Below are 22,026 nucleotides of genomic sequence, written 5' to 3'. Positions count from 1 at the left end.
TTTTCCATTCCTGAGGCAGGGTGTCCCAAATAAATAATGAGATCTCAGCAACACCATGCTTGGCCAAGCTTCAGGCAGTGGTCTTAGCACTGGATGCCTTGGCCAACAAATATTAAATAAATATTAAATAAATAAACCATTGGGCCATTATGTAAAAATTGTCCACTCTAGGATACAGGACTATGGGAATCTCCTGCCTCACAGATACCCAAAATATACTTTAAAATCACACATCTCCACATCTACTAAGGTCACAACACAAGGCCTCGCAAGACATTCTTTATTTCCTTTGATGCTACAGATGTTACTGGCAGTAACCAAGACACACATTTCACTTCTCAAAATATACAAAACTTGGTTCTTGAAAGAGACATTCAATAGAACTTTCTGTCCTTGATAGGTCTCAAATAACTGGTTTAATTATGAGACATAATGATCTCCTCCAACAACTCCTTTTAAAATTCTAATCTGGCAAATAAACCCCTGGGTGGGTCTCTTTCCTGCCTCAGGCCTTATCTATCTTTATGAATTTTCCATCTTGCCCCCATCCTAACAAGGCTAGAGGCCAGATTGAAGGCCATATTCTCCTGTGACCCATTAACCATAGATGGCCCCACAGGCCAGGCAGTAGCTCATGTGAGACAGGACTCATTTGAACCTAAATGTCCACTAAAAAACAAACAAACAAAAAAACACCTGTCAAGTGCAGCTGCTCCCCATCCTGTGACTGCTGGTCTCATTCCCCCTGGACTGGCTTCTTTCACTGCTCACAATCCAGATGCCCAAACCCTCCAAGTGAGCCATAGTTTTAACAAAATATAGCAAATGCTGAGATCCAGAGCAACCCCAGTGGATACTCACTTGGAGAGGACACCCCAGTCACGCATCCCAGATGACATATTCACAGCCCAACACCTCAACATTGGAGATGACTTGACCCCGCCTCACCAGAGACCCTATCAGTCTGGGCATAAAAGCTCCCCAGTGACACCCATGGATGCCTCACCCAAGGCACAAATTGGACCCTGGACATTCATTGCTTTGCCTCCTTTTGTGTTAGGAATGCTATTATGTTTCTGAGTCACTGTCTGCTTAGCCCTTCATCCAGGTGTCCTCCTTGCTCCATGCCCAAACATCCACCCTACAGTCACATGCCTGAAAGCAGTCTGGTAAAGGTGCCCACTTGTGCTATTCTAAAAATTAATACAGATTAGTGCTCAACCCAGGGGACACCTACTCCCCAGTGCCTTTTCCTACTCTCTGGAAATCTCTATTATCACCTCTCCAAGGTCTCCCTAAAATTTTGCCAAATGTCCACAGGCCTCATTGTTCTGTGTTGTCTTAGGTTCTGAATTGGACTCTTTGGCATCCATTCTTCCCAGGACCAATTTATTAACTATGTTTTCTAACTTTCTATATTCTTAAATCCTTGACATTTGGGGGCCTTACAGACCCTGGGAGACGCTGCCCTTCCCATGTTGAGCCAATTCCTAAAGACAATAAACAGCTTACTTGGAGGCAGGCCTCTCATATATTAGACAACTATGTCCTTATCATTCTTTTAGTCTTTATAAAACTTTATTGTCTCAATTGCTTAAAATTAACATCTATTTCTTTATAACTAAAAAGTTCAAATGTTATTACTTTACCAGTGTTATTGAGACACAACTTTCTTATCTAACTATCACACACAAACTAATGTTTCCCCTGCCCTTAACTGTCCCAGCGCTAGGTCCCAGGCAACCAGAGACACACCTATACATCCAAGCCTGCAGAATTATTGAATTAGACAATTTTAACCTGTTTGCTCTGCCCCAAAACCACAATAAGAGCTCTGGCTTCAGCCCTCCCCTCTCAATGATCTTCCACAACCTTCCCTTCCCCAAACCTGGTGCTTCTCCTGGGCCCTTGCATGGTGTGCAGCACCTCTCCTGTCTAGGTTACTGTGAGTAAGCTTAAACTTTTTTTTCAATGGCATTGGCCTCTCTTTTTTGCCATTCTGTCACATTGGTAAATTAAGACCCAGGCACCAGGTCTGAAGTCATAGCAAAGGCAGAAGGAGATATTCATTAGGTTTTCTAAGGACGTGATAATTTCATTTATAAAAGGCCTACCCATGGAATTTCTAGTGCATATCATGGAAACATTTCTCATGGATAAGATGATCATTTTTTTTTACCAGTGGAAATAGTAATGTATCTAAAGGAGTGACCCACATTTATAAAATCGATGTACGTGTCTGCAACTGAGAATATTCTTATGTGTGGAAGGAGAAAGATTGTAGCTGCTAATGATAACCTATTTGTGGTTAACCCTGTGAAAATTATCACATATTTCTTCATGAAGAAAAAAAGCTCTGTGAACCAATATGTACAAATATGTCTTCAGGAAAAACTACAAACGCATATGGAAAATGTGCATTAGTGGTGAATGTACCATGTTTTTTGCCTTCCTTGACAAATCACAACAGAAATTATCAATTGAATTACCATCACACTTGGAAAATATTTGTTACTGAAAATATTTCTGCGAGAAGGCACTTGTTTTTATCAATGAATTTTGTTTTTTTAATCAGTGACCTGTTTCCATCATTTTCTTTATTGGGGTAATGTTGCTTTATAACAGACAATGCTTTAGAATTTCTAAAGGAAAATTTGGCTACACTCTTCATTGACGAATTATGAATATTTCTGAGACACAAATTAGCAACATGTTCAATGAACTAGTCATCAGCATTCTTAAAACAGATGTCTACTCTTCTATTGAAGGAAGTTCTTATTTCTACTGGGCAAGATTGCTTCAAGAGAGCTTGAGTTGGCAGGAGAAAGAGAGGATAAAGTACTGAATGAGAATTACTCATGGGATTTACAGATAATTAAACCAGACAGAAAGAATGAAAGGAGCAGGGAAAGGGTGCATCTGCTTAATCTCCTCACATACGCCCCACATCTGAAGCTTTGCAACGCATGTCCTATCCAAACCTCAGCTCATCTCAGAGTCAGGTGGGAGAGGTGAGCAAACTCATTGGAGGGTTAAGTTCAAAGAGATTGCAAGAAAGGGAACCAGAGCAACTGCTTCCTGGAAAATCCATCCTCATTAGCAACAGAACCATGGATTGTCAGACAAGATTTTAAAATGTCCACACTACCCAAAATAATCTGCATATTAAGTGTAATCCAATTTAAAATCCTAAAGGTGTAGTTTACAAAAATAGGAAAAAATCATCCTAAGTTTATACGGTATCTCAAGGGACCCCAAGGAGCCAAAAAATCTTGAAAAACAGCATAGTTGGAGGCATGAATTTCCTGATTTCAAAAGATATTACAAAGCTACAGTAAAAATAGTGTGGTCCTGGCATAAAGACGGGCATGTATACCAATGGAATGGAAGAGAGAGGCCAGAAATAAACCTTCCTGTATATGACCAAATGGTCTTTGAGAAGAGTGCCAAGACCATTCAATGGGAAAAGGACAGTCTCTTCCATAAAAGGTGTTGGGACAACTGGATATGCATATGCAAAAGAATAAAGGCAGACCCTTAATTTACACTATACACGAAAATTAACTCAGAATAGATTAAAGATCTAAAAGACCCATAATTATAACAATCACATAAGAAAACACAGGGAGAAAGCTCATGTCATTGGAATTGGCCATGATGTCTTAGGTATGACCCCAAAAGCTCAGGGAACAAAATCAAAATAGACAAATGTGGCTACATAAAGCTTGAAAACTATTGGCCATCAAAAGAAACAATCAACTCAGTGAAAAGGGAACCTGCAAAACAACAAAAGTTATTTGCAAATCATATATCTATTAAGGGGTTAATATCTAAATATATAAAGAAAGCCTACAATTCAACAGCAATAAAATACAAAAATACCCTATTAAAAGATGGTAGAACCCTTGAAGAGTCATTTCTCCAAAAGAGATACATGAATGGCCAACAGGTTTATGAAAAGATGCTCTACATCACTAATCCTTAGAGAAATGTCAATCAAAACAACAGTGGGATATCACCTCATAGCAAATAGGATGGCCACTGTCAAACAAACAAACAGAAAACATCTCGTGTTGGCCAGAATGTTGAGAAATTGGAACCCTTGAGCACTGTTGGTAGAAACGTAAAATGGTGCAGAAATAGACTTACCATATGATACAGCAAACTCTCTGTAGTTTCATTTCAAAAAAAATTGAAAGCAGGATTCGGAAGAGGTATTTGCACATGCATTTTCATTGCAGCATTTTCCACAATAGCTGAGAAATGGAAGCAAACCAAATGTCTGTAGACAGAGGAGTGAAAAAAGAAAACGTGGTCTATCTATACAATGAAGTATTATTCAAGCTTAAAAAGAAGGACATCCTGCATTTTATGCTGAGTGAAATAAGCCAGTCGTGAAAGACAATATTGTATGTTTCCACCTGCATGGGGTATCTGAGGCAGTCACATTTATAGAAACAGAAAGAAGAATGGTGGTTGTCAGAGGCTGCAAGGAGGAGGAAATGGAGAATTGGTCCATGGGTACAGATTTTCAGTTTTGCAAGGTGAAAAAGCACAAGAAATCTGTTTCCAAGAATACATATACACCACTGAACTGTACACTGGTTAATGGTTCATGACAGTAAATTTAACATTATGTGTTTTTTACTATAAATAAATAAAGACTTTTTTTCCTCAAGGAAGATTGGCCTTCAACTAACACCTGTTGCCAATCTTCCTCTCTTTCCTTAAGGAAGAGTGGCCATGAGATAACACCTGTGCCTATGTTCCTCTATTTTGCATTTGGGTCACCACCACAGCATGTATTGACGGGTGGTGCAGGTCTGCTCCTGGGATCTAAACTTGTGAACCTGGGCCACCAAATTGGAGTATGCCAAACTTTACCACTATGCCACCAGACTGACCCCTAAATGAAGATTTTTAAGGGTGAAATGTGTAGGTAAGAACTTTGGGGCCTTTGAGAACTTCCTGGCTCAACAAGTGATACTCTAGGCATGATAATTACAAAGTGTAGGTAGTTTGTGCATTCATTTCGTGTTTCCAATCAGCCTGTTTCAGCCTCAGGCAGTTGACCCTGGGGTCTCTGAGCCTCTCAAGAGCCCATGATGGGGGAAGAGGCCCCAAGCTGCAATCACTATGGAAGTTGAGCACCCAAGGCATGCTGGGTTGGGGAGTGTCTTTCTATTTTATATGAAATGGTCAGGAAATCACCCTTGACAAGGTAATATTTGAGTGTGACCTGAAGGAAAGGAAGGCATGTCATGCATGTCTCTGGAGGAAGATTATTCCAGGGAGAGGAAACAGCCAGTGCAAAGACTCTGGGACAGGAGATTACTTGGCATGTTTGAGGGTCAGGAATCCACTGTGACCACCACAGATGTGATACAGAGGATGACATGAGAGTGTAGGCAGGGACCTGTTTGTGCAGGACAGTGTTACTAAAGGGTGATCTGCAAGGAGACAAGGAGTTTTGGCCAGAAAGTAGACCAACCACATTGCTTAAGTGCCCTTTGTATTTCAGCTGACATTTCCTTCATTGCAAGATTTTCTGGACCAAAACACTGAGCTGATTGACCTTCCAGAGGAAACACCTTGTCTTGGTGCAGACCAGTACTTTGAGGAGCCCTAACCTGGGCCTGTGGGCTGTGCTGAGGATGTTGGATTTTGCTGTGATTGAGATGTGAGTGACAACAGGGCTTTAAACACAAAAAGGATGACCTGATCTGGGCTAGAAGAATTCATCTTTAAAGATTCAGGAATCTTACTGTAAGGAGACAGATATAAGTGAAGGGGGACAAGGAAGCAGCAAGAAGACCCATTAGGTGAATATTACAATAACTCTATGTATGAATGGTGGTGGTTTGGACCTACTTGGTTTCTATTTATATTCTGTAGATGGATTTCAGAGTTTGTGTGTGGATTAAAGATTAGTGAGAGAGCAATAGAAGCATCAAAGATAATGACAAGACTTCCAACCTGAGTCCCTGGAAGGATCGTGTTGACCTAAACTGATAAGAAGACTGTGGGAAGGTCAGGTTGGGAGGCGGGGAAATAAAGGTCATGGTTATGGATATGTTATATTGGTGGTACCCTATGGGATCGAGGATAGACACCACAGATTGGCAACTCATTCATTCCAAACCCTTGGAAAACAAATGAAAGCCTAGGAAGCTGAGGACAGAATTTCCCAGAAGCTCTGACAGCAGATTCATGATTGGAAGAGAGAGGTAGTTCTTTTCAGCTGAAGGTGGAGTCTGTCCCAGCACTCAGTACCATTGAGCCAGTGGGTCCCTAGCTTGTCTCTACCAAGATGGTGCAGAGGTACTGTGGCAACAGAACAAGGTCTTGATTTCTATGGTTTTTCATCCAGGAAGTAGAGAGAGCTTCCTGAGTGAGCTGAACCTCCAGTCGTGCCCTTGGAGATCTTCTGGAAGCTGCAAATAGAGTTTCCAAATAGACAACTAAAAATACAGTTAAGTTAAATAACTAATACTTATCTGAACAAGGAAGGAAGGTCATGTACGGATTGGCAATGATACTGGGTCATGAGCCAAGGATTACAACTGTTCAATTCTGTGCTCCTGATGTCAAAAAAACAAACAGAGAAAACAAGTCAGTCCCCATCATATGTCATATGGACAAAGACCTAAGACATTTGGGCTACGAGGAAGGATCTTAATTAGGTATGTAAGCTTCCCAAGAGGGTCATATTTTTGATGTGAATGACGTACTACCCCAAGGAGATTTAAACTTGTGCAACACATTGTAGCCAGAACAATGAAATTATTATTCTGTTTGTGATAGTCACACTGTGAACTAAACCAATCTTGGCTACCTCCTATTAGATTTTCTCTTTCTTCTATTTGTGACAACACTGAACTTGGCCATGATAAGCCCAGTTTCACAGTCACTTTTCAGAGTGATCACAGGAAGGCCCTGGCTTATCCTGTCTGGGCCACACTGAGAAGATCTGTCCCAAAGAACAGAAGCTCCTCTGGATGGAAACAAAGCCATCTCTGAATAATATGCTCTGAGGCTACTTACTGATTTTTCACTTTCAGGCATTATCCGAGGTCATCCATCTTGGAAGATGAGGACTCAGCTACTTTCTTCCCCATCACCGTAACATACCCCATTCCAATCTCCATCTCTCCAGGTTTTTATTAAGACCAACACTCAGTGTGGACTTTATGATTTCTGTTTAACGCTATTCCTTTGAGAGAGCTAGCTGTGAGTTCTTCTTTTCTCCCTTGGATGCAGAGTCCAAAATTTGAATCTCTGAAGTATGTCAGGCCTGGAGAACCTTCCCTCTGTGAGCTACAGAGGTAAAGGTTGACGGGGGCAGTTAGAGTCATTTAATGACACAAATTGAGTAGAAAAAGCCAACCTCCTCTATATCTCTCTTCACACCTCTCCAGGTTACCCTGCAGGGGTGCCACCCTCTAGTGGCCAAATTTCAAAGTGAATCTCCCAATAGGGTCAAACTGTTTTTCCCAAGGGAGCCCATCCACCCATGGTCACTCCCAGGGGCAGAACCAGCTACATGAGTTGCGGGACTCAGTGTAAAGTGAAAATCAGGGCTCCTTGTTCAGAAATCATGAAGAATTTCAAGAGGACAAAAGCAGAGCATTAAACCTGCAATAGGGCCTACTAAGTGATAGTACACCTTGTGAGCCCACAAAGCCAGCCCACCTAGCAAAGCAAATGGATGCGTTCATCCTCCAAGTCAATTCCATGCCAAACTCAAGTCATACAAAACCTACAGACCTAGAACTCATATCCTACTTAATGGTGAGAACTAGAAGATTTCCTGCTAATGATGAACAGGAAACGGCAAGCATTCTGAATGCCTTATTAAGACAGATATGCTCCAAAGGGTGGAAGTGGATGTCTGCTGGTATTGGTAACCAAAGACAATGACATTAGTGTTGACAATGAAATCAGAGACAGGGTCAGCTCTAGTAATCAACAACTTAAGCCAGTTGGAGGAATTCCACGGGCTGTAGGGCCATCTGCATCCATGACAACTCATTGATCTGCTACACTTATGAAGTTTCTAAGGCTCCGATAGTTTGGAGCATGCTGGATACATCCACTAGAGGAAAGAACAAGATTCTGCACATGTGCCTCCATCCAACTCATGCTACAAGGATTAAAGGTGATTTGTGGAGCCTCTGGAAGGTCCTAATAAGATAATTCCATGCAGACTCTTAGGTTTCTGAAGCCAAGCCATACCTTCTATAGCAAAAGAAAAACAGTTCCTGACCTCCCCTTAGGTATTGGGATAGTTAGAGTGTCAGAATATGGGAAGAATATGACCAGGGAGCCAGAACTCCTCATCATGACATGGGTTCTGCACATCCACTAATGTTAGGCCAGGTGGGGAGAACAGATGCATCACAAATGGAAGTGCTATGTCCTGGATTAGAGAAGGACAGGTGCCCATACTGTCACGGCACCTAGCACTCCTCACTGACACCTGTCACACAACTCTCACCTGTAGACTCACTAGTCAACAAAAAAGGAAAAGGATCCACACACTCCAAATTCATTCTGCCCCAAGTCCTCACCCCAACATCTGCCCTCCCCTGCCTTTCCCTGGGCTCCTATTCATGCTCGCTTACTCACACACCCCCTGGGGACGTGGTTCACTTGTTGACTCTGCTGAAGAAGGTCTCAAGGTACAAGAGTGAGATCTGGTTTTTCTACAGTGCTCCCAGGCTTTGAGAGGAACCTGCACATGTCTCACCTGGTCAGAACTGGAGACTGGAAAAATCTGGCCCTCCGTTTGGTTCCTACTGCCACCCCTGCCCTGCCTTCTCCACCTTTCCCCAGGCTTCATCCAAGATTCCTTTTCTAGTCTGACTACCCAACGAACAAACTCACTTCCTGACTTGATTTTCCAAATGCCCTGAGCTCAAGCTTTCTGCATTCATGCTTATGCACTGTTGTCCATGCCTTCATTGCTCTCTAGACTCCTAGACCCCACTGGATGCTCATCTCCCTCTTGTCCCCTGTCCCATGTCCCATTCAGCTTATATATCTCGCACCCTGCTTTGTTCAAAGTGTCTGGGCACTAATCAGAATTCCAAGAATCTTATCCTTTTTCACTAAGCCTATGTCTCATCCCTCACGTACCTCCATGTCTAGAATGATGGCACCCCAACTTCACTGAAACAGCTCAAGTTGTTCCTCCCTCAACATATAGGTCTTTCCTGTACTCAGAATCCATACCCCATCCTGGAACCCCTCAAAAAGAGCCCTCCTGCATGGCCCCACTAGATCCTCTTAATCCTAAATCATACCTAACGCCCCTGAACCCCACACAGGCTTCACTATTTCTCACCCATACTCTGTGCAGACACCACTCGTCCCTGCCACCCCTCAATGCCCTCCTCCGCTTACACTCCACCTCACTGCCAGGTCTCCAAGGATTCAGCCAAATACCCCAGAGGCCAAAAGGAGAGGAAAGGACACAGAACCAAAGGACAGGTTCTATTTACCATTTCCCAGGTTCTGTTTGTGGACTCTCCTTACAATAGCCACATGGAGTTTGTAAAAGCAATGAAGAAAGCAAAGAAACGAAGACACAGATGTTTGGCCTGAGCCTGAGACTGACAAGGGCCCAGGACAGCATGCTCCTGTGTGGACATGGGGTTTGGTGATGTGGCCAGTATCTGCTTGTCTACTGTAGTTGTTGGCTTTTATGACAAGATATCTTTAAATATCTACATAATCTTGTTCCTTGAAGATGAGGTGAAAGTGTGTGTGGAATAAGGACACTGTTATAGTCAGGGCAGCCGCAAGGGGGGTGAGGTCCAGGTGTCTCTCAATTCATGTACATTTAGTTCATAATTATTCTCATATCCTGGTGACAAAGGTTGTAGAGGAGGCAACTTGGTACCCTAGAAAGATCTATGTAGTCAGATCATCTCCTGCTGTGAATGGCAAATGAGAAGAGAGGGATGAAAATTGGAAATGACCATCTTGAGGGTTGTAGCCAGATAAGAAAAGAAATTAGAGGATTTGAAAAAATGGTGAGGATTGACACTGTGTGCAAGATGACATCATTTACAGGCAGTTAATGTCAAAGTAAAATTTGTACCAAAGTTAAAGAGGCAGAAAGACTTTATTCAAGACCAGGGCAATAGGGGAGAGAAATTTATCTCAACCCCTGAAATAAAAGGCTGCAGAGATTTTTAAAGCAGGTAGAGGGAATAATAGGCACTTGTGTTTGCTAATCAGCTTTACTAAAAAGAAAAGTAAAATGTCTCCTAAAATTCTGACAGAAGGTAGTTAATCTTCTGCCCTTGCTCAGACTAGGAGCTAGTGGCAGTATCTTCCAGGAGGATTACATTTCAAGGGATGGGCACAGGCCCTTGAGAAAGTCATTCACTGGATCCTAAAACTGGCAAGAGAATTTCAAAGAGATATTATATACATTTCAAAAAGGCAGAGAAAGAATCTGCATTTACAGATTTCAATTACATTTCCAAAGGCAATGCTCTAAGAAAATGGAGGCCAGAGGCCTAGAGTCAGGAAGAACTCGATAAAGTTGAGTGAGTCTGAGGGGAACATCGAGTCTCTGGGTCATGGCAAAGCGCTTTCTGCACAGTGAGAGGGAAACACAACTCCATCTCTATCAGCCAAGACTCAGTCTACACCTCCATCGGTTCCCTGCAATTTATACAGAGGTGCAAAATAGCTGAGAGACACTGAACATGGGTAGAATCCCATCAGAAGGCTGTGCTTGCTGGACTTTTCCTCGGAAACACAACAGTTCTCCAACAGTCACCTTCCTTTTGAACAAAGATCATCACCAAGGAAGACTGTTCTTGATCCTAAAACAAGGCTGCTCTCACTCCATTTGGCCTGACTATTTGCACAGTTGCTATGGGATTGCACACTCACCACATAGTTTCCTCTGATGCAGGGTTTCCTAAGGAACCTCAGATGGGACTTTTAACAGCTTCTTGACATTAAGAAGCCTGGACATCAGGACTCACCTGTCATCCCTATAGCTTTGAGTGACATCTTCTGTTCTCCAGATCCCCAAAATACTCAACAAGTCAATCTTGTTCATTAAAGTAAGGGTCATATCTGATCCCATGGGCATCATTTTCCATTAGGACATTTTGAGTCAGAGCAGTGATTCTACCAGCAAGTTTTCCAATAACATCCTAGTAACAAGGAGAACAGAGTCATACTGTACACACACAAATAACTCTATTGCCATGAAAATAAGGATACTCAGGAAGACTTTAGGAATTCTTTGAGAGGAATCAGATGGGGAGAAAAAGATCAGTGTTGATACCCACATGAATGTCCTCCTGTCTATTCCTGTTTTCCATGACACAGTCCAGGTGCCATCCATTCCTCCCCCTGGAGGAGGGATAGAGCTGTGATTGCTAAGACCTTATCATGGGTTCCCACCCCTCATTGCACAACCACTGCCTGGCATTCCACTGTAGAGATGGTGCAACTGAGACCAACAAGAGCTGGGTTCTGGAGTGGAAAGTGACCTTAAGCCAACAATAATGACAAAGTCAGTTCACATTGTTGAACATTTATTGACTGAATGCAAGTCTTCTAAGGAATTTCCACTTTAATCATTGACTATTACAACAACTCTACTGGAAAAGTGCCTCAGGATCATCATTTTACAGGCAAGAGAAAAAAATTCTTTCTAGAGTTTAATAAGATAGAGGAGGATAAGAGAGCCAGACTCATATTTCACATCCAGCATGAGGAGGTCACTCTTGCTGGAGCTGACCAAGTTGGAGACCTTACACTTATAACCCTGGCATCCTCCCTCCCAATGGGGTGTGAGGTGATGCTGCTGTTGTCCTGTGATAGTGTCATCCTCTCTGTGAGCTGCAGACATGGGTCTTTGAAGAACCACTGGATGGAGATCCCAGTATAATTTGTGAGGCACGTGAGGACCACAGGTTCCTTAGGCTCTGTAACTGGGGTCTTTATGTATTACAGTTATTCCAATGGAGGTATTTGACCCTGGATCTGTGGAGAAATAGAGTAGATGATTGACTTAGAGTTGGCTTGGGGCCTGGGGTCACACTCCTTCCTCAGAAATCTCAGCCACTCTGTAAAGGTGACCCAGTGATGGCCCTGACCCTTGCAGAAGGATAAGTGTTTTGGTTCAGGTGATGATCCATAAGGAGGGGGCACCATCTCCCCTTTTCATCCATATATCACCCATGGATGACCCCTGATCAGGCCCCCTGGACATCTCTGCAGTATCAGCACCAGGAAATTCTTCTCATTCAACAGGTCCTATGAGCTCATCACCAGGTAGAATTTTTCTGTCCTGAACTTTAATTTGTTTTTTCCTAGAACTTTCTTTGACTTCAGAAAAGAACAGGCTACATTCCCTATATACAATTCTGTGTTTATTGGAGGAGGCAATCTTGCTAGCTTTGTCTATCTCTGGGGCCAAGAAAATGTTAGATAAATTTGGAAGGCATTTACTGCTCTTTAAATAATTTATTAGAGAATGAGGATGGCCCTGCTCAATCTTCACAACCTTAGGACCTGGAGAGCTTCTAATCTAAAGGATTTCTCATTTTGAATAGGACTTCTACTTCCTGGCCTATGGATTGAATGTCACAGGGAAGAAAATCTCTAGAGAGAAGTAGCTAGAGTTTTAACAAAAGACAGAGACTGTTAGGAATAGATAGAAATTACTCAAGATAATAACAGTCATAAATGAGAAGCTATAGCTAACACCATACTCAATGGTGAATCACAGAAAGCTTTCCTCTGAGATCATGAACAAGACAAGGATGCTGCTTTCACTACCTCTATTCAACATAAACAGGAGACCTAGCCACAACAATGAGGCAAGAAGAAGAAATAAAAGGCATGCAAATTGGAAAGGAGGAGAAAAATGACCTCTTTTTCCAGAAGATATAATCTTATATGTAGAAAACCTTAAAGATTATATGCACACACATACACAAACACAGAAAAAAAATTTATTAGAACTAATAAACTAAGCAAAGTTGCAGGAAACAAAATTAAGACTCAATATCTATTACATTTATATACAATAACAATGAACGATCCAAAAAAGAAATGAAAAAAATTCCATTTAGAATAGCATCAAAAAGTATAAAATAATTAGGAATAAACTTAACCAAGGAGGTGAAACATGTGCACATGGAAAACTACCAAATGGTCTGAAAGAATTTAAAGAAGACACAAATAATGGAGAGACATCCGTGTTCATGGAAGGGAAGAAGTAATACTGGTAAAATGCCAACATACCCCAAACTATCTACATATTTCATATAATCCTTAACAAAATAAAATGAAATTTTTGCAGGGATAGAAAAACCTAACCTAAAATTCAAAGAACCCCAAATAGTTAAAGCAATCTTTATAAAGGAGAACAAAATTGGAGCATTCACACTTCCTGACTTCAAAACTTACCACAGAGCTAAAGAATCAAAAATGTGTGGCACTGACATAAAGACAGACATATAGACCGTGGAATACAATAAAGATCCAGACATAAATCCTCGAATATGCGATTGGATGATTTTTAACAAGGATGCCAAGACCATCCAATGCACAAAGGACAATCTTTTCAACTAACAGTTTGGAAAACTGGATCTCCACCTTCAGAAGAATGAGACTGGACTGCTGCCTTACACCATATACAAAACTTAGCTCAAAATGGATCAAATCCTAAAGTAAGACCTAAAACTCAGAAGAAAACATAGGGGGAAAGCTTATTAACATTGGATTTGGTAGTGATTTCTTGAATATGACACTAAGAACACAAGCAAAAAAAGGAAAAACGGGATAAATTGGACTTTGTCAAAATGATAACCTTCTGTTCTTTAAAAGACACAATCAACAGAGTGAAAGTGTCCTGTGCAAGGGGAGAAAATAACTTGCAAATTATATGTCAATAAGGGGTCCATATGCAGAGTATACAAAGAACTGCTAAACACAACAACAAAACCAAATGACCTGATTGAAAAATAGGCAAATCAGAGTTGGCATCTCTCACCACTCAGCCAGAGTCCTTAAAAGAGCAAGGCACGTTTGTGTATCTCATGACAAATGCATTGGGCTCTGAGCTCTCAGAGAGTGTAAAGTCACCTGCTCTACGTCTGGGAGAAACCATTGACTTTCTCAAGTGTCAATATGTTAGCGGGGTTTGGTTTTGAAAGACAGAGGAGGAGAATCAGAGACCACTGGGTCCCAATTACATCCTCCATGCCTCTCCTGGTTCTTCACTGACCAACTGATTGCCTGGCCAACCAATGATGATTCCTTCCCACTGCACACCTCTCCATCACCGACTGAGGTGTGTTTTCTCAGAGGCACCATTTTCAAGGTTCTCCTAGAGGTGGATAAGGGTGGGTCTGTGGTTTGACCATAAACAACACATGAGCACCAGGAGTAAGTGAGGCAGTCAGGTGAGTATTCAGGCCTCAGGGCAAAGATATGGATCACATCCTCCCAGGTGACTGTAATTTACATGAGTTAGTGACCCTAAATGATACAGAGAACCCAAAGAATGATCCAGAAAAGGGTGAGGGGCCAGGCAGGAGCTTCCTGGCTTTGGCAGAGGAACCTGATCTCTGCCCTTGGTCTTTAATGTCTCTTCCGTCTCTGAACTTGCTGCAAATCTGGCCTTTATGGACCATCTGTGTTTCATGGGTTGGAGATAGAAATTTGACGAGAACTTAAAATTCTTCCTTATGCCACAATTATGATTAATACCCCAGGGTCTCAGACCAATTGCGGGGAGGAATATTTTTCTAGAGAGCAGTAAAAGCCCTGAGACATAGGCCTCAGTCCCTGGAGATTCAAAGACCTGCTCCTGTGTGGTCAGAAGTCTAAGGACTCTGCATCCAGGTTCCAGTCTCTGAAGAAAACTGGATTATTCACTCATTCATTCACCTTTCATTCCTCCATCCCTTATCAAACTCAATTGAGAGTTAGGGGGCCGGCCCAGTGGTGCAGTAGTTAAGTTTGCATGATCTGCTTCGGCGGCCCGAGGTTCTCTCTGATACCAGGCACTGACCTACCTACCACTTATCAAGTCATCCTGTGGCAGGCATTCCACATAAAAAATAGAGGAATATGGGCATAGATGTTAGCTTAGGGCCAATCTTACTCAGCAAAAAGAGGAGGATTGGAAGTAGATGTTAGCTCAAGGCTAATCTTCTGCAAAAACAAAGGAAAAAAAAAGTAATTGAGAGTCAGTTACATGTGGGCCCTGGGCTGGCTGCAGGTTTAGGTGGGGAGTGAGACTACAAAGTCCTTTCCATTATACTCCAGTGGGACTGACCTCAAAACATCAGGAAACAAATAAGTGATTTTGATGCAGGGTCGGTGAGCCGAGGAGTCCAAAGAAAGATTTCTTAGACTCTTAAGATCTGGCAGTAGTGCTCTTTTATTTAGAGAATAGAATAGCATGGGGACAGGACCCATGGGCAGTCAGGCTGCTGCGTGGGGACAGGACCCACGGGCAGTCAGAGATGCTGCTGGCATGGGGAGCTGCTGCTGCCGCCGCTGGCATGGGGACAGGACCCATGGGCAGGCAGAGCTGCTGCCGGCATGTTGCTGCTGCCACTTCTGCTGCCTCTGCTGCTGCTGCCAACTTGGGTGGAGAGTAAGGCTAAATTTAAGGCATAGGTATGTGAGTTATCTCTTTACAAGACAAAGAATATGTAAAAAAGTGAAAATGGTATCAGTGCCCTTATGATCTGGCCATTTGGTGGTCCCACAACTTTTAGATAAGAATTAAACCGGATTGAGTAAATGACAGAAGTCACCGCTTGAATTTTATCCTCAGCTAAAGACAAAGGAGGATTTGTGTGTGTGTGGGGGGGGGGGGGGCAGTTACATGAGGTTGCCAGACAGTAACCAACTTAAGTTCTTGCCTCTGGCATTGATTAAGAGCTTCTAGAGATAAGACCATCCCCCTTCTTCCTGGCACAGAGAGGGAGGCATCTTCACAGATAGAGGTTTCCCTTAGAAATGTAAATGTTTCCCAACAAAGGGGCAAACAAATTCCACTCCTTGGAGCCTGAATCTCATCTGTAGTTTTAAAACTAACCAGCCTAAAAATCCTCATCAATTTCAAATCCAGTGCAGGGAGATTGAATCAGCCACCTGAGGGGGCGGCCTGGGCATTCCCTGCACTGACTCTGATTGTTGATGCAGGTAATTTAGTTCTATAGTAAACTTGGATGAAATTTCCATTTGCTGTCACTTCCCAGACCAGAATCTCTCCCTCTGAGCTGCAGACACCTAAAAAGGAAGGATCTGAACCCCACAGATGGTCTCAGGGTCTGCAGACACCTAATAAGGCTCCCAGGTGGAGGAGAGGATGAGGCTGTGGCTGCAGACAGACCTCATGTGATTCCTAGTCTGTGTGACCCTGTTTCAGTGACTTTCAAATCCCTGTGCCTCAGTTTCCCCTCACTGAAGTAGAATAAATGTTTGACTACCAGGTTTTCAATGACTTCACCTTAAAAACATCTCAGGCACTGAACTAAATCTTGCTGAAGAGGAGCTGTCAAAATAAACGGCATCTGTTATTGTTTGATTCCAAGAGACAATGCCACTTGGCCTGATTCCAGGTGGATGAGGAGCTGCCAGCAGCATCATCTCTCCTCTGTTCCTCCCCTGGGGACACTGACTTTCCACTGTAGTCTCCTCAGTCCTCCAGGGCAGTTGGTTAGTGGCCTGGGTGCCTTGTTCCTCTGTGCTATCCATGCTGAGTCTCAGGTCAAGTATCAGGCTGTGCCCTTGCTCAGATGTGGCTCTTGGGGCTGAGCCCTGGCTGGTGACCAGATCAGGGGCTTTGGAACTCGGGCAGCGAGGAAATCATTGTTCCAGTCGGCCCTGCCCAGGAGTCCAAAGTCCAACCCTGATGCTTGGTCCTCAGGGTCACTGGAGCCAGGAGGCCTGGGACAGGGGTCTGGGCAGGGGTTTCCTGGGCTGGGCTTCTCTGTGAGGATCCCAGGGATCCTTAAGCCCTGCAGGACCTTTCTCAGGGTCATGATCCCAGGGAGGGTCCCAAGGGGCTGGACTAAGATTGATCTCCTCCTGCTGGGTTACTCCCATCACACTGATCTTTCTCTTCCTAGAGAAAGTCTACAGTTATCTGGATTCCCAGAAAGGAGTTACAGTCTTTTGAAGTGTATCTCCACTGTTTGTGTCCTGCATTAAATGCTCAAATCCCAGCATGGGACATAATGCAGAGGGAGACATAGGCACAGTTCAGGCCTGTCAATTCTGCGTGTGAAGTAGAATTCACCCCACCCAACACCCAGAGATCAGACAGGAATCACTCACTGTATACATGGACTTGTCCAGTTCCTACTTCATATATCAAGGATCTTTTTAGGACAAGTAGTGTGTAGTTTCCTGCGTACTCCGTCGTGACATTCTGGAACAGCAGGGATCCATTGGGGTACATTGTCTCTCGACCTGTGGCTAGAGGCCCTGTGGAAAATGCTTTTGTGTCTACATCATAAAACTTAATTTGTTTATGTGGACGTGCTCCATTCCCTTTGAACCACATATAGCCTAGAATATTCCCAGTCAGATTGTGGACAAGTAGAAGAACATCCTTTCCTTCAGTAACATTGTTCAGCACCGACTCAATAGTGAACTGGACAGTGGTGGGCAGGTTCCAGAAGGCTAAGATTGAGACTAGGAGGAAAGAGAGAGAGATCAATCAATATTTGGATCTATGTATTGGGATGGAAAGATGAGGCCCTGCGTCCTGAGCATGTTTCTTCTTCTCTTGGATTTGGAGTATGTGTGTATGTACATCTCCTACTGGTCAAGGTCAGCAGCATGACCACCGTTACTTCAGCCCTTCTGAACATATTTCCTCTGTTTCCAATACTCTTCCCCAGGTATTCCTGGCTCATTCCCTCACTGTCCTCAGCACCCTGCTTACTTTTATGGGTGTCCTTGGGAGATGCCTTCCCTGACCACCTGCTCTAAAGACCCTCCATCTTCATTTTCTGACCTTTCCCTGCTCTGTTCCCTTCATGACAATGTCAGTCCCTGACCTCACATTCTAGATCTCTCGCTTCTCTCTCCTCATCCCCAGAGAATGTGAGCTCCTGAGGGCAGGGACCATTCTGATCTTGTTTTTCCCCCAGTGCCTGGAACAGGATGCAAAAACCTGTGGATGAATGAATGCGTGTGCCCAGGGCCCTCCATGTCCTGGTGCTTATTTGCCAATTTCTAAGGGTAGTGGGGAAGGACAATGGCAGGGGTTCCTAGTTAAGGTTTTTCTGGTGTCATCCTCAAAGAAATTATTATTATTATCAATTTTCAAAAATTATAGGTTAGTGATAACTAACTTGGAAAGGTAGAACAATGGGGATATTCCTGCCCTTCACCACTTCCAGATTATGAAATTTTCCTTTTGCTGTGTCCCCTCCCCCATTTTGCTCTGCTCCTGTGTCTTCTCCCCTCATGTCCAAACAGAAGCCTTCCATCCCCTCTCCAAGCCCTGTCCCTTCCAGGAATCGCCAGCCAGTCTCCGTCCTTGCATCTCCAGCCCACCCTCAGGGAATCATCCCCTCTCACCTGCCAAGAGGAGCGCCTGCCAAGGGACACATCCTCTGTGAGCAGGGCCTGAGGGTGACTGCATGGTGTCTGCTGCCTGCTCTGTCCTTCCATCTGTGAGAAGAGCTTGGGCTCCAGAGACGCTCGGAAGCACTGCTGCCCACCGGGCGTCAGCTCTGCTGTGCTTCCTCCCTCCGTGCTGAGCCTCCTCCTGGGGCAGGAGTGCTTTGCCAGGTCACGTGGGCAGGGGTGGAGTCTCTGCCCAGGACCCTCCTCCCGCCTCACCTCATTCCTGCCTCCCTTGTCCCTAGCTTTTCTTTCCCTCTTATCTTTATTTCTGTTTTCTGGGAACTGCTGATTCCCCTCCCTTCTTCAGCAGTGAGTTTCAACCACACACACACACACACACACACATATACACAGACACACACAGACACACACACACACACACACACACACATATTCTTGTTTGGGCAAGCACCAGTCTGGGGCATCGTGTCCTGGGCTGACCCCATAGCCCCGGGTCAGGTTTCATAATCACCCTCCCTCTCTCTCATCTGCTTCTTGCTTTTCCTGTAAGAGGAGGAGCCCAGAGGCTACACCAGTCTCTGAACTCTTGTCACAGGAATGTCACCCCCGCTGTGCATTAGCATCACCTGAGGATCTTGGTAAAGACTGTGAATGTCCAGGTGACACCTTAAAAATACTGCTTTAGCAGCTGCCCAGGTTCGTGGTACCCAGCCAGGCTGAACACCATTTTGCGGAGTGGGGAAGCCCCTCCCCTTCTCCCGTTCTGAGTCAGAATTTTCTAATAAAATGCAGATTCTGACCCAGTAGTGGTGGGGTGGATTCAAGAGTCTGCGTTTAAGAAGCTCTCAGGTGATGCTGATCACACTGGCCTGTGGAGCACGCTTTCAATACCAAGGCTGACGGGGACCCCTGTGTCCTGTCCTTGGGTCTGCCAGCAGCCCACAGAGACCGAGGACTCCCCAAACCTGGGGGATTATTTCTGTTTGTGACACAGAAACCCAGCTGGGCATCGGGGTCTTCCCAGTGTCCTCAAATGCTCTGGGAAGGTTGGATTTGCTCCCAGCAGGAAGGTCACAGAGATGACTCTGGTGGTGAGAAAAGGACAAGCTGAGCAATGACTGGTAAGGGGACTCATCCTCTATCTCTGGTGTCACCAGCCAGGATGATGGCAACAAACACCAAGTATATGTGTCTGAGAAGGAGCTGTAGTCCTGCATGTGAAGGGGAAGATTTCCCACATGTCCTGGGTGAGAGGACCATGGTGGTCGTAGGTCCTGTGGCTGTGGGCTCCCTGCTCCTCAGGGGCGTGTTTCAGGGAGGCCCTCTCTGTGTGTATCGGCTGAACTGTGGCTCAGAGCCTGTCCCTGTCCTCCAAGGCTATCCTGGGGGCTTCTGTCCTCTATCAGTCTGACTATCCTTTGGTCACCTGCCTTCTCCAAGGGTAAGCCAAGGAGAGGGTCGGGAGCTCTACAGGGACCCCTGACAGAGTAGGATCCTCTGAGGCCCTTAGAAGGGGCAGGCAGAACAGAGCAGGCACATATGAGGGGCCCTTAAGGATCTCTTCAACCAAGGGATGGAAATCAGATTCCTTCTCCACTTCCTGAGCCAAAGCCACATTCATGTGTTAATTTTAATTTCCCGCTAATTGTCTGTGTGTCCCAACTTCACCCCCTGGAGGTCATGAGGGGACCCGCAGCCCATGTCAGGGTCTGCACCAGGGATGCTGACCTGGTTCCAGAGGGTTTGAGCTGGCCCTGAGCCCTGGACAGAAGTGGGCTCTGAACTCCACACTGTAGGGTCCCATCAGCCTGCATCCTGCTCACTGTGTGTCCACTTTGTCCAACTCTATCCCAGTGCAGGATGAGCCCAAGGAGAGGATAGGCATTGTCCAGTGGACTTCTGATCCAGTGTCCTGTGCTAACTAGTGGATATGCTGCGTGAAGAGGAGGTCTCTCACCCTGAGGCTTCAAAGGAAGGGCTCAGTGAGTGGTCTCTTGAGGTCTCAAGTAGTAGTCTCAAGGCTTGGAGGAAGGGTCCCCAGAATGGCGTGTGTTTCCCCTATCACAGCACTGGGCAACTGCATCTGAGTCATTTTGTCCCTGTCTGTTGTCTTCTCTAGTTCTCCCCACAGGACCCAGGACCTGGAGCTGCTGCATGTGGAGACTCAGCCTAGGAATCCTGCAGGATCCTCTGTCACAGGAGGGGAGCCCCCTGTGGGACCCTCAGCCCCTCTGAGATGGAAGCACACATGTCCTGCATTTCCTGTCCTATCCTGGATGGGAAATTCCCCTTGTCCCCCGGACACCTTGGGCTGATGAGATGTCTTTAGGGGACCACAGCTTTGTGTCCCTACAGACCAGGTACCCTGGGGACAGGGAGTCACCTCTGACTTCCTTTGTGATCAGGGTTCAGCTCTCACTTCCCTGGTGGTAACTTTACCTGGGGTGGAGGTAAAGTCTGTGTCAGGCCAGGTCTCTGTGAGAAGAGGAAGGACACAGGCTATCAGCCCAGGCCCTCTGGGGAGAGAAGTCACTCACAAGGTAGGGATGGGGAGGGGGTGTGATTTTCTGAGACAAAAGAGGCTGCAACACCTGACTGTTACGAGAACCCTGTCCTCCCTCATGACTCTACCAGGGGTAAAGCCCAATCCCTGAGGCAGCCACAGGCACTTGCTGGCCTCCTCTCATGCTGCTACCAGTGTCCTTGCGTCTACGTGGAATGTGCTCTGATCCCAAGATGTCACAGAACGGTAACAGGCTTCTGTTGTGTAGTTTCCCTCATCCATTCTACCAGTATTTATTAAGCATCTCTTACTGGGTGCAGACAGGGACACCTGGATATCTGGTCTGGTTTAGGTCTCATCCTCGAAGACACTGCCTCTGGAGAGGAGGCTTCTGTTCAGAGTGCCCCCTGGGCACAAGGAAGGGATTAATCCTAGTGGCCAGCTCCCTGGCTCTGCCTTATGCTCTCACTGCCTGTTCCTTGTTAAACTTCCCTCTCCCATCCTGGCACCACCTGAGGCCTCAGCACCACCTCCCTGGCACAGGGGTCTGGGAGCTCTGGGCACCAAGCTGCCCAAACCCTCCACCCCATGTGAAACTGACATTGGAGACAAGGGCCTTATGATGGGATCAGGGCCACCTGGTAGGAAAGCACCTCCAAGCCTAAGGGAACACTACCTGAGGGGCTGGTGGGTCCATCTGGCATTATCCTGGTGAGTGGTCACAAGGTGTAGGCCTACCCAGGAGCTGCCCCTGAGGCCTGAGAGCTGGCCCAGTGCTTTCCAGTAAGTATTTGGTTTCCGGAACTTCTTGATGTCCGTGACACAACCAGAGGGGAAGAGTGCAGGGTTCTGGTGTTGGTTGAGATGGAGCCACAAAGAGAATGGGGGACTCTCTGGTGGCAAGCCAAGCACCTGCCCAT

The 22,026-nt window shown here is 45.0% G+C and overlaps 1 long non-coding RNA gene across 1 annotated transcript; it reads right to left on the bottom strand.

Annotated features, from left to right (window-relative positions):
* Positions 1 to 11,550: 11,550 nt before the first annotated feature.
* Positions 11,551 to 18,816, bottom strand: LOC106847927 (uncharacterized). The gene is made up of 3 exons (XR_011498549.1): positions 18,595 to 18,816; positions 17,341 to 17,700; positions 11,551 to 12,018 (listed from the first exon to the last, which is right to left on the bottom strand). It is a non-coding gene; the product is annotated as an uncharacterized lncRNA (long non-coding RNA).
* Positions 18,817 to 22,026: the final 3,210 nt, after the last annotated feature.

The sequence above is a fragment of the Equus asinus genome, chromosome 26, assembly GCF_041296235.1.
Source record: "Equus asinus isolate D_3611 breed Donkey chromosome 26, EquAss-T2T_v2, whole genome shotgun sequence".
Classification (NCBI taxonomy): domain Eukaryota; kingdom Metazoa; phylum Chordata; class Mammalia; order Perissodactyla; family Equidae; genus Equus; species Equus asinus.
Note: the sequence above shows the minus strand (reverse complement) of the source record. Positions and strands in the feature narration are given on the sequence as shown.